Raw genomic sequence first — 9,232 nt, forward strand, 5'->3', positions numbered from 1 at the left:
CCTCTGCAGTTTAGTTCAGACAATGGCCCCCATTTTGTCGGGAAAATCCACAATGAGCTATGTGAGGTGCTGCGTATCCAGCAGCAATTCCATTGTGTTTACCACCCACAGGTGGCAGGAATAGTGGAAAGGGCAAATGGACTCTTGAAACCAAACTAAGTTAATGTCTGAAACAGACCCCCAACTGGTTGAAGGTCTTGCCTTTGACCCTGCATCAGGAGGATCACCCCACACCCGACCACTGGACTGTCGGCAGCAGAAATAATTTATGGCCGATCCAGTAGGATCCCTTGGGATGCTGACACAGACCCACCCACTCATGTAGATTTTATTATGGGAGAGGAAATGCAAAGATACTTTGAGCAGCTAACATCGTCACTAAAGATTCTCCATTCACAGGTAAAGCATCCTTTGGACAACCATCACAAGCGACGGATCAAAACTCAGGCAACCAGAATGAATCCCCAGATGGAAGACCTTGTGCTGATCAAAGACTGGGATCACCCCCAAGCTTGGACCCAGGTGGAAGGGACAATTGTAGGTGCTCCTTCAGACGCCGGTGTCAATCATACGTCCATGGACAGTGGCTGAGTCGATTTGAGTGACTGTAAATGAGGGGCTTCTCAAATGGCCTAAACACTACATTTTCTCTCTGTATGGTATCATGGCTGCCACCATGGTATTAGGCCTGGAGGACAGCTTGTTTTATAAAGCCCATATATATTTACATGGTAATCAAACTGTTACCTGCTTGTCCTGTCAGTGTAGGTGTTATTTGTAGCCATTCCTGGGTGGACCCCCCTCAACCGATATACTACAGATACTTCAGATGCCCCACACACACCCTCCCCCCACCCCCACCCTGTGTAGGTCAAAGCAGGAAGTTTTAGAAGGGTGCCATCAGGATGGTGCATAGAGCGATAGACTCAGACTCAGACCCCTAGCTGCATAGGGACCCCGGGAAGAAATGGAACGGTTTGTTATGATCCCATGAGCTATCCACTTTGCATCTCAGGACTGGAATGGGACTGTACCTACGCTTTGGTTCCCATGAATGTTTTTGGGCACGAGGCGATGTGCCACAGGCATTGTCAGGTGAGCCATGGAATAGTCACCTGCACCTGTGACAAGGAAAGGTGCTTAAATGTTACTGCAGGAAGACCATTTATTTGTGTGAACTGTAACAGAGCCCATGTCAGTTCAGTCATTTGTTCATATCCTTCGTATGATTACCAACTGATCGGATCAGGAGGAAACTCCAGCCAGGAGAGAAACTGGAGATATAAACAGTTTGTGACTGCCGATAACTGAGCAATAAAATGCTACCGGGCCTAAAGAGGGTGTCTGTTCCTTCTCAACCGTACCTTTTTACTCTGGCCACCCTGACTCTCCCGGTCCTGTTCGCTGTAGGGGCAGTAGAACCACTCACTGCCCCATGCCCCATAGTTTTACGAGCTGTTAGGAGTTTTGTGTGGATTGGAAGGACCCAGTAACTCTAGGATCTTCCCTTGGCGATGGCTACCAGGGGGCATTGTCCCTCTGAGGGTCAGCGGGAACAATAGCAACAAAGAACCAGAATTTCTTCACTTGTGGGTTAACCATCCTGGGAAACAGTATAGTGAGGGGACTAGAGGCAGTTAATCAGGAATTGGTGGCGTAAAGGATCTATGTACAACAGACTAGATGTGCAGTACATAGAACATAGAAGAATACAGCGCAGTACAGGCCCTTTGGCCCTCGATGTTGCGCCGATCCAAGCCCACCTAACCTACACTAGCCCACTATCCTCCATATGCCTATCCAATGCCTGCTTAAATGCCCATAATGAGGGAGAGTCCACCACTGCTACTGGCAGGGCATTCCATGAACTCACGACTCGCTGAGTAAAGAACCTACCCCTAACATCTGTCTTATACCTACCACCCCTTACTTTAAAGCTATGCCCCCTTGTAATAGCTGACTCCATACGTGGAAAAAGGTTCTCACGGTCAACCCTATCTAAACCCCTAAACATCTTGTACACCTCTATCAAGTCACCCCTAAACCTTCTTTTCTCCAATGAAAACAACCCCAAGTGCCTCAGCCTTTCCTCATACGATCTTCCTGCCATACCAGGCAACATCCTGGTAAACCTCCTCTGCACCCGTTCCAGTGCCTCCACATCCTTCCTATAGTATGGCGACCAAAACTGCACACAATACTCCAGATGTGGCCGCACAAGAGTCTTATACAACTGCAACATGACTTCAGGATTCCGGAACTCAATTCCTCTACCAATAAAAGCCAGTACGCCATATGCTTCCTTCACCGCACTATTTACCTGGGTGGCAACTTTCAAAGATATGTGTACATGGACACCAAGATCCCTCTGCTCATCCACACTACCAAGTATCCGACCATTAGCCCAGTACCCCATCTTTTTGTTACTCTTACCAAAGTGAATCACCTCACACTCAGCTACATTGAACTCCATTTGCCACCTTTCTGCCCAGTTCTGCAGCTTATCTATATCCCGCTGTAACCTGCCAAATCCTTCCTCACTGTCAACAACTCCTCCGACTTTCGTATCATCCACAAACTTGCTCACCCAACCTTCTAGCCCCTCCTCCAGGTCATTTATAAAAATGACAAACAGCAATGGTCCCAAAACAGATCCTTGCGGAACACCGCTAATAACGGCACTCCAAGATGAACCTTTACCATCAACTACTACCCTCTGTCTTCTTCCAGCCAACCAATTCCTAATCCAAACCTCCAACTCACCCTCAATGCCATACCTCCGTATTTCTTGAAGTAGCCTACCATGGGGAACCTTCTCAAACGCCTTACTAAAATCCATATACACCACATCTACCGCTTTCCCCTCGTCCATCTCCTTAGTCACCTTCTCAAAGAATTCAATAAGGTTTGTGAGGCACGACTTGCCCTTCACAAAACCATGCTGACTATCCTTGATCACATTATTCCTATCCAGATGTTCATAAATCCTATCCCTTACAATTCTCTCTAAGACTTTGCCCACAACAGAAGTGAAACTTACCGGCCTATAGTTACTAGGGTTATCCCTACTCCACTTCTTGAACAAGGGAACCACATTTGCTCGCCTCCAGTCTTCTGTCACTCCTCCTGTAGACAACGAGGACATAAAAATCAAGGCCATTGGCTCTGCAATCTCCTCCCTTGCTTTCCAGAGAATCCTAGGATAAATGCCATCAGGCTTAGGGGACTTATCTATTTTCACCCTTTCCAGAATTTCCAACACCTCTTCCCTACATACCTCAAAACCATTCATTCTACTTAATTGTGACTCAGTATTCACATCGGCAACAATGTCCTGTTCCTGAGTGAATACTGACGAAAAGTATTCATTCAGTGTCTCCCCAATCTCTTCAGCTTCCACACGCAACTTCCCACTACTATCCTTGACTGGACCTATTCCTACCCTCATTCTTTTATTCCTGACATACCTATAGAAAGAGTTAGGGTTTTCCCTAATCCTACCAACTAAGGACCTTTCATGTCCCCTCCTTGCTGCTCTTAGTTCTCTCTTGAGGTCCTTCCTGGCTACCTTATAACTCTCAATCGCCCCAACTGAACCTTCACACCTCATCTTTACATAGGCCGCCCTCTTCCATTTAACAATGGATTCCAATTCCTTATTAAACCACGGCTCCCTCACACGATCCTTTCCTCCCTGCCTGACAGGTAGATACTTATCAAGGACACTCAATGTTGCTCCTTGAACAAGCTCCACATATCAATTACGCCCTTGCCTTGAAACCTACTTTTCCAAGCCACGCATCCTAAGTCATGCCTCACCGCATCATAATTTCCCTGCCCCCAGCTATAACTCTTGCCCTGCAGTGCACACTTATCCCTCTCCATCACTAGAGTAAAAGTCACCGAATTGTGGTCACTGTCCCCAAAGTGCTCACCTACCTCTAATTCTAACACCTGGCCTGGTTCATTACCCAGAACCAAATCCAGTATGGCCTCACCTCTTGTTGGCCTATCTACATATTGTCAGGAAACCCTCCTGCACACATTGGACAAACACCGACCCATCTAACAAACTAGAGCTATAGCTTTCCCAATCAATATCAGGAAAGTTAAAGTCCCCCTTAACAACCACCCTATTACTTTCACTCTTCTCCTGAATCATCCTTGCAATCCTTTCTTCTACGTTTCTAGTACTATTAGGAGGCCTGTAAAAAACTCCTAACAGGATGACCTCACCTTTCCTATTCCTAACCTCAGCCCAAACTACCTCAGATGGCGAGTCTTCATCCATCGTCCTTTCCACCGCTGTAATACGATCTTTGACAAGCAATGCCATACCTCACCCTCTTTTACCCCCACCTCTGACCCTACTAAAACATTTAAACCCTGGAACCTGCAACAGCCAATCCTGTCCCTGTTCTACCCATGTCTCCGTAATAGCCACAACATCGAAGTCCCAGGTCCCAACCCACGCTGCAAGTTCACCTACCTTATTTCGTATACTTCTTGCATTGAAGTATACACACTTCAAGCCACTTTCCTGTTTACAGGCACCCTCCTTTGAGATTGATGCCATGTTCCTAACCTTCCTACACTCCAGGTCCTGCACCCTAAAGCTACAGTCTAGGTTTCCATGCCCCTGCAGAGTTAGTTTAAACCCCCACCAAGAGCACTAGCAAACCTCCCGCCAAGGATACTGGTGCCCCTCAGGTTCAGGTGTAGACCATCCTGTTTATAGAGGTCCCACCTTCCCCAGAAAGAACCCCAGTTATCCAAATACCAGAATCCCTCCCTCCTGCACCATCCCTGTAGCCACGCATTTAACTGTTCTCTCTCCCTATTCCTCGACTCTCTATCACGTGGCACGGGTAACAAACCAGAGACAACAACTCTGTTCGTTCTAACTCTGAGCTTCCAACTTATCTCCCTGAAAGCTTGCCTAACATCCTCAGACTATCAATTGGCCCAACAAGGAGTTTGTACAATAGTAGGAGACAAATGCATCACCCATGACACAGATGAATCTTACAACATTACCCACGCCATCCAATCTATTAAGAACTAGTTGGATCATTTTCAGACAAGGTCCCAAAGAATGGTGATGGCTGGCTAGGGTGGTGACTGGGAGGATCCTGGGGATCCTATCTACTGCATGGACTAGTAATTCTTGTTATAATCATATGTAGTGTGTCAATAAGTTGCTTAAATACAGGCTGCCAGATTCTTATGAATAAGTTGGTAGTGCCTTCTCCAGCTCCAGTTAGTTGGTTATCGTGGAATGATAAAAGGAGGGAATGAGATGGTAAAGGGTTAATTTGTTCTGCTGAAATTTGATGTCCTGGGGGGTGGTTTTCTGCCTTGCAGGCAGGATGTGACATTCTAATCCGACTCTGTAAATACTGCAGTTAAAGGAATAATCTAATCTCACACTGTTTTCAGAAACAATCTAATCACCGGTCCAACTACTTGGAGCGTTCTGCGGCAGCGAGGCCAGGCCCATCCTTCACAACACCGGGGACAGGTAGAACCTCAGTATGTAGTGACACTTGGTGTTTGCGTACTGGGGATCCACACACAGCTTGATGCAGCCACACAAAGGTGGCCATCAGGGTGAAGGTGGCATTGGGCGTGCTTTTTCCCCTGTTGTCCAGATCTTTATACATGATGCCCCTTCGGACCCGGTCCATCTTTGATCTCCGCATGAAGTGGAAGATGGCCCGGGTGACTGCGGTGGCACAGGTTCTGGGAATAGGCCAGATCTGTGCCACGTATAACAATACTGAGAGTACTGATGACCAGGTTTTTACCCGCGATGGAGCGTGACCGTTGCTCTCATCTGCCTAGTTTCTGCCTTACTTTGCTGATACACTCACTCCTCCCAAGACTTGGCGTGTGCCCCAGCCCCTCAGAACCAAATACCCACCACCTTCAGCTGGTCAGTCCTGATGGTGAAGGGGATGGAGCAGAGGTGGGGAACTTTTTCATGTTGGAAGGCTGCATTATGTTAGTTGTAATCTAATATGGCCGCATCCAAGAAACTTCAATTATATATATTCTTCAAAATTCACATTATTTTGTAAAAATCTTAACTACTATGTACGAACTAACTAAAAAAAGACAAAGTTAATTCTAAAGTTAACTAACCTTTTTTAATGACTTTGTTCTAACTGCTTTTTGTAGGAACGCATTTGAATATTTGGTTGCAGCATGGAGGTCTGCAGACCTCGAGATGGGTATCCGTCATTTGTGACCTTAAGGGCATCTTGATTTTGGTTAAGTAGGAGAATGTAGATTTGCAGCAATAAGTGGTTGTTGCCGAAGGCATGGGTATTCTATTGCATTTTTCCATATTTCAATCTGATCTTTCTTAGCGTCTTTAAAGGACTTTAAAAGGACTTTAAAATGTCATCTTCTGAGAGCTCAATCAATTCCATCTGTAGGTCTTTAGGAGCCTTGGAGACATCAACCAGGTCAGGTTGAAATGCTAATTTGAGTGTGATGTCATGATTCTCAAAGTCGGAGAACCTTTCATTGTATTGTCCAATTAATAAATCTATAACAGCTGCGTATTCTTCAAATGATTCGCAAGAAACCTCCTGTTCATCAATGACCTTTTGCTAACTGGGGAAAATGTTCAGCCGAAATTTCCTTAAGAAGAAGAGTTTTGAAAAAAAGATAGCTTTTTTAGAAATGCTTGATTTTTTTTGCCACATTTTGTATATAGACCTAGTTTTACCTTGCAAAGAAATATTCAAATCATTTTGCTTTGGCATGACATCACACAGAAATGCAGCATTTCTATAGAAATCTTCTTTCATTAATTCGCATTGCTGACTCTGTTCTTCATAAAATTTAATTATCTGTTCTTGCAAAGATAAAATTTGTGCTAACAGCTGTCCGTTCGATAGCCAATGTACTTTAGAATGATACGGTAGATCCGCACTGAATACCTCGTCATCCAACTTTAGCATGTTACAAAACTGACGATGCCATGTTGCGTTTGCACGAATATAGTTAACAATATTGGGTGACACAGTGAACATAGAACATAGAACAATACAGCACAGAACAGGCCCTTCGGCCCACGATGTTGTGCCGAACATTTGTCCTAGCTTAAGCACCTATCCATGTAATATCCAATTGCTGCTTAAAGGTCACCAATGATTCTGACTCTGCCACTCCCACAGGCAGCGCATTCCATGCCCCCACCACTTTCTGGGTAAAGAACCTACCCCTGACATCCCCCCCCCCCCATACCTTCCACCCTTCACCTTAAATTTATGTCCCCTTGTAACACACTGTTGTACCCGGGGAAAAAACCTCTGACTGTCTACTCTATCTATTCCCCTGATCATCGTATAAACCTCTATCAAGTCACCCCTCATCCTTCGCCGTTCCAATGAGAAAAGCCTAGCACTCTCAACCTATCCTCGTACGACCTATTCTCCATTCCAGGCAACATCCTGGTAAATCTCCTCTGCACCGTCTCCAAAGCTTCCACATCTTTCCTAAAATGAGGCGACCAGAACTGCACACAGTACTCCAAATGTGGCCTAACCAAGGTCCTATACAGCTGCAACATCACTTCACGACTCTTGAATTCAATCCCTCTGCTAATGAACGCTAATACACCATAGGCCCTCTTACAAGCTCTATCCACCTGAGTGGCAACTTTCAAAGATCTATGAACATAGACTCCAAGATCCCTCTGCTCTTCCATCTTACTAAGAACCCTGTTAACCCTGTATTCCACATTCTTATTTGTCCCTCCAAAATGGACAACCTCACACTTGACAGGGTTGAACTCCATCTGCCACTCCTCAGCCCAGCTCTGCATCATATCGAAGTCCCTTTGCAGCCGACAACAGCCCTCCTCACTATCCACAACTCCACCAATCTTTGTATCGTCTGCAAATTTACTGACCCACTCTTCGACTCCCTCTTCCAAGTCATTAAGAAAAATTACAAACAGCAGAGGACCCAGAACTGATCCCTGCGGAACTCCACTTGTAACTGGGCTCCAGGCTGAATACTTACCATCTACCATCACTCTCTGACTTCGACTGGTTGGCCAGTTCTCTATCCAACTGGCCAAACTTCCCACTATCCCATGCCTCCTGACTTTCCGCATAAGCCTACCATTAGAAACCTTATCAAATGCCTTACTAAAATCCATGTACACTACATCCACTGCTCTACCCTTATCCACATGCTTGGTCACTTCCTCAAAGAATTCAATAAGACTTGTAAGGCAAGACCTACCCTTCACAAATCCATGCTGGCTGTCCCTAATCAAGCAATGTCTTTCCAGATACTCATAAATCCTATCCCTCAGTACCCTTTCAATTACTTTGCCTACCACCGAAGTAAGAATAACTGGCCTGTAATTCCTGGGGTTATCCCTATTCCCTTTTTTGAACAGGGGCACAACATTCGCCACTCTCCAATCCCCTGGCACCACCCCCATTGACAGTGAAGACTAAAAGATCATTGCCAACGGCTCTGCAATTTCCTTTCTTGCTTCCCACATAATCCTAGGATATATCCTGTCAGGCCTGAGGGACTTGTCTATCCTCAAGTTTTTCAAAATGCCCAACACATCTTCCTTCCAAACAAGTATCTCCTCTAGCCTACCAGTTCATTTCATACTCTCCACTTCAACAATACGGTCCCTCTCATTTGTAAATACTGAAGAAAAGGACTCATTCAAGACCTCTCCATACACAGTCTCCCACTGCTGTCCTTGATCGGTGGTACAGTGGTTAGCAGTGCTGCCTCACAGCGGCAGAGACCTGGGTTCAATTCCTGCCTCAGGTGACTGTGTGGAGTTTGCACATTCTCCCCGTGTCTGCGTGGGTTTCCTCCAGTAGCTCTGGTTTCCTCCCACAGTCCAAAGATGTGCAGGTTAGGTGAATTGGCTGTGCTAAATTGCCTGTAATATTAGGTGAAGGGACAAATGTAGGGGAATGGGTCAGGGTGGGTCGCGCTTTGGCGGGTCAACATGGACCTACAGACCCCACCACCAGTGATATATTTCCCACCCCTCCCCTATCAGCGTTCCGAAAAGACCACTCCCTCCGTGACTCCCTCGTCAGGTCCACACCCCCCACCAACCCAACCTCCACTCCCGGCACCTTCCCCTGCAACCGCAAGAAATGCAAAACTTGCGCCCACACCTCCCCCCTTACTTCCCTCCAATGCCCCAAGGGACACTTCCATATCTGCCACAAAT

Source organism: Chiloscyllium plagiosum, unplaced genomic scaffold (assembly GCF_037043375.1).
Source record: "Chiloscyllium plagiosum isolate Xiang-an unplaced genomic scaffold, Cpla_swu_hap1 HiC_scaffold_19, whole genome shotgun sequence".
Lineage (NCBI taxonomy): Eukaryota > Metazoa > Chordata > Chondrichthyes > Orectolobiformes > Hemiscylliidae > Chiloscyllium > Chiloscyllium plagiosum.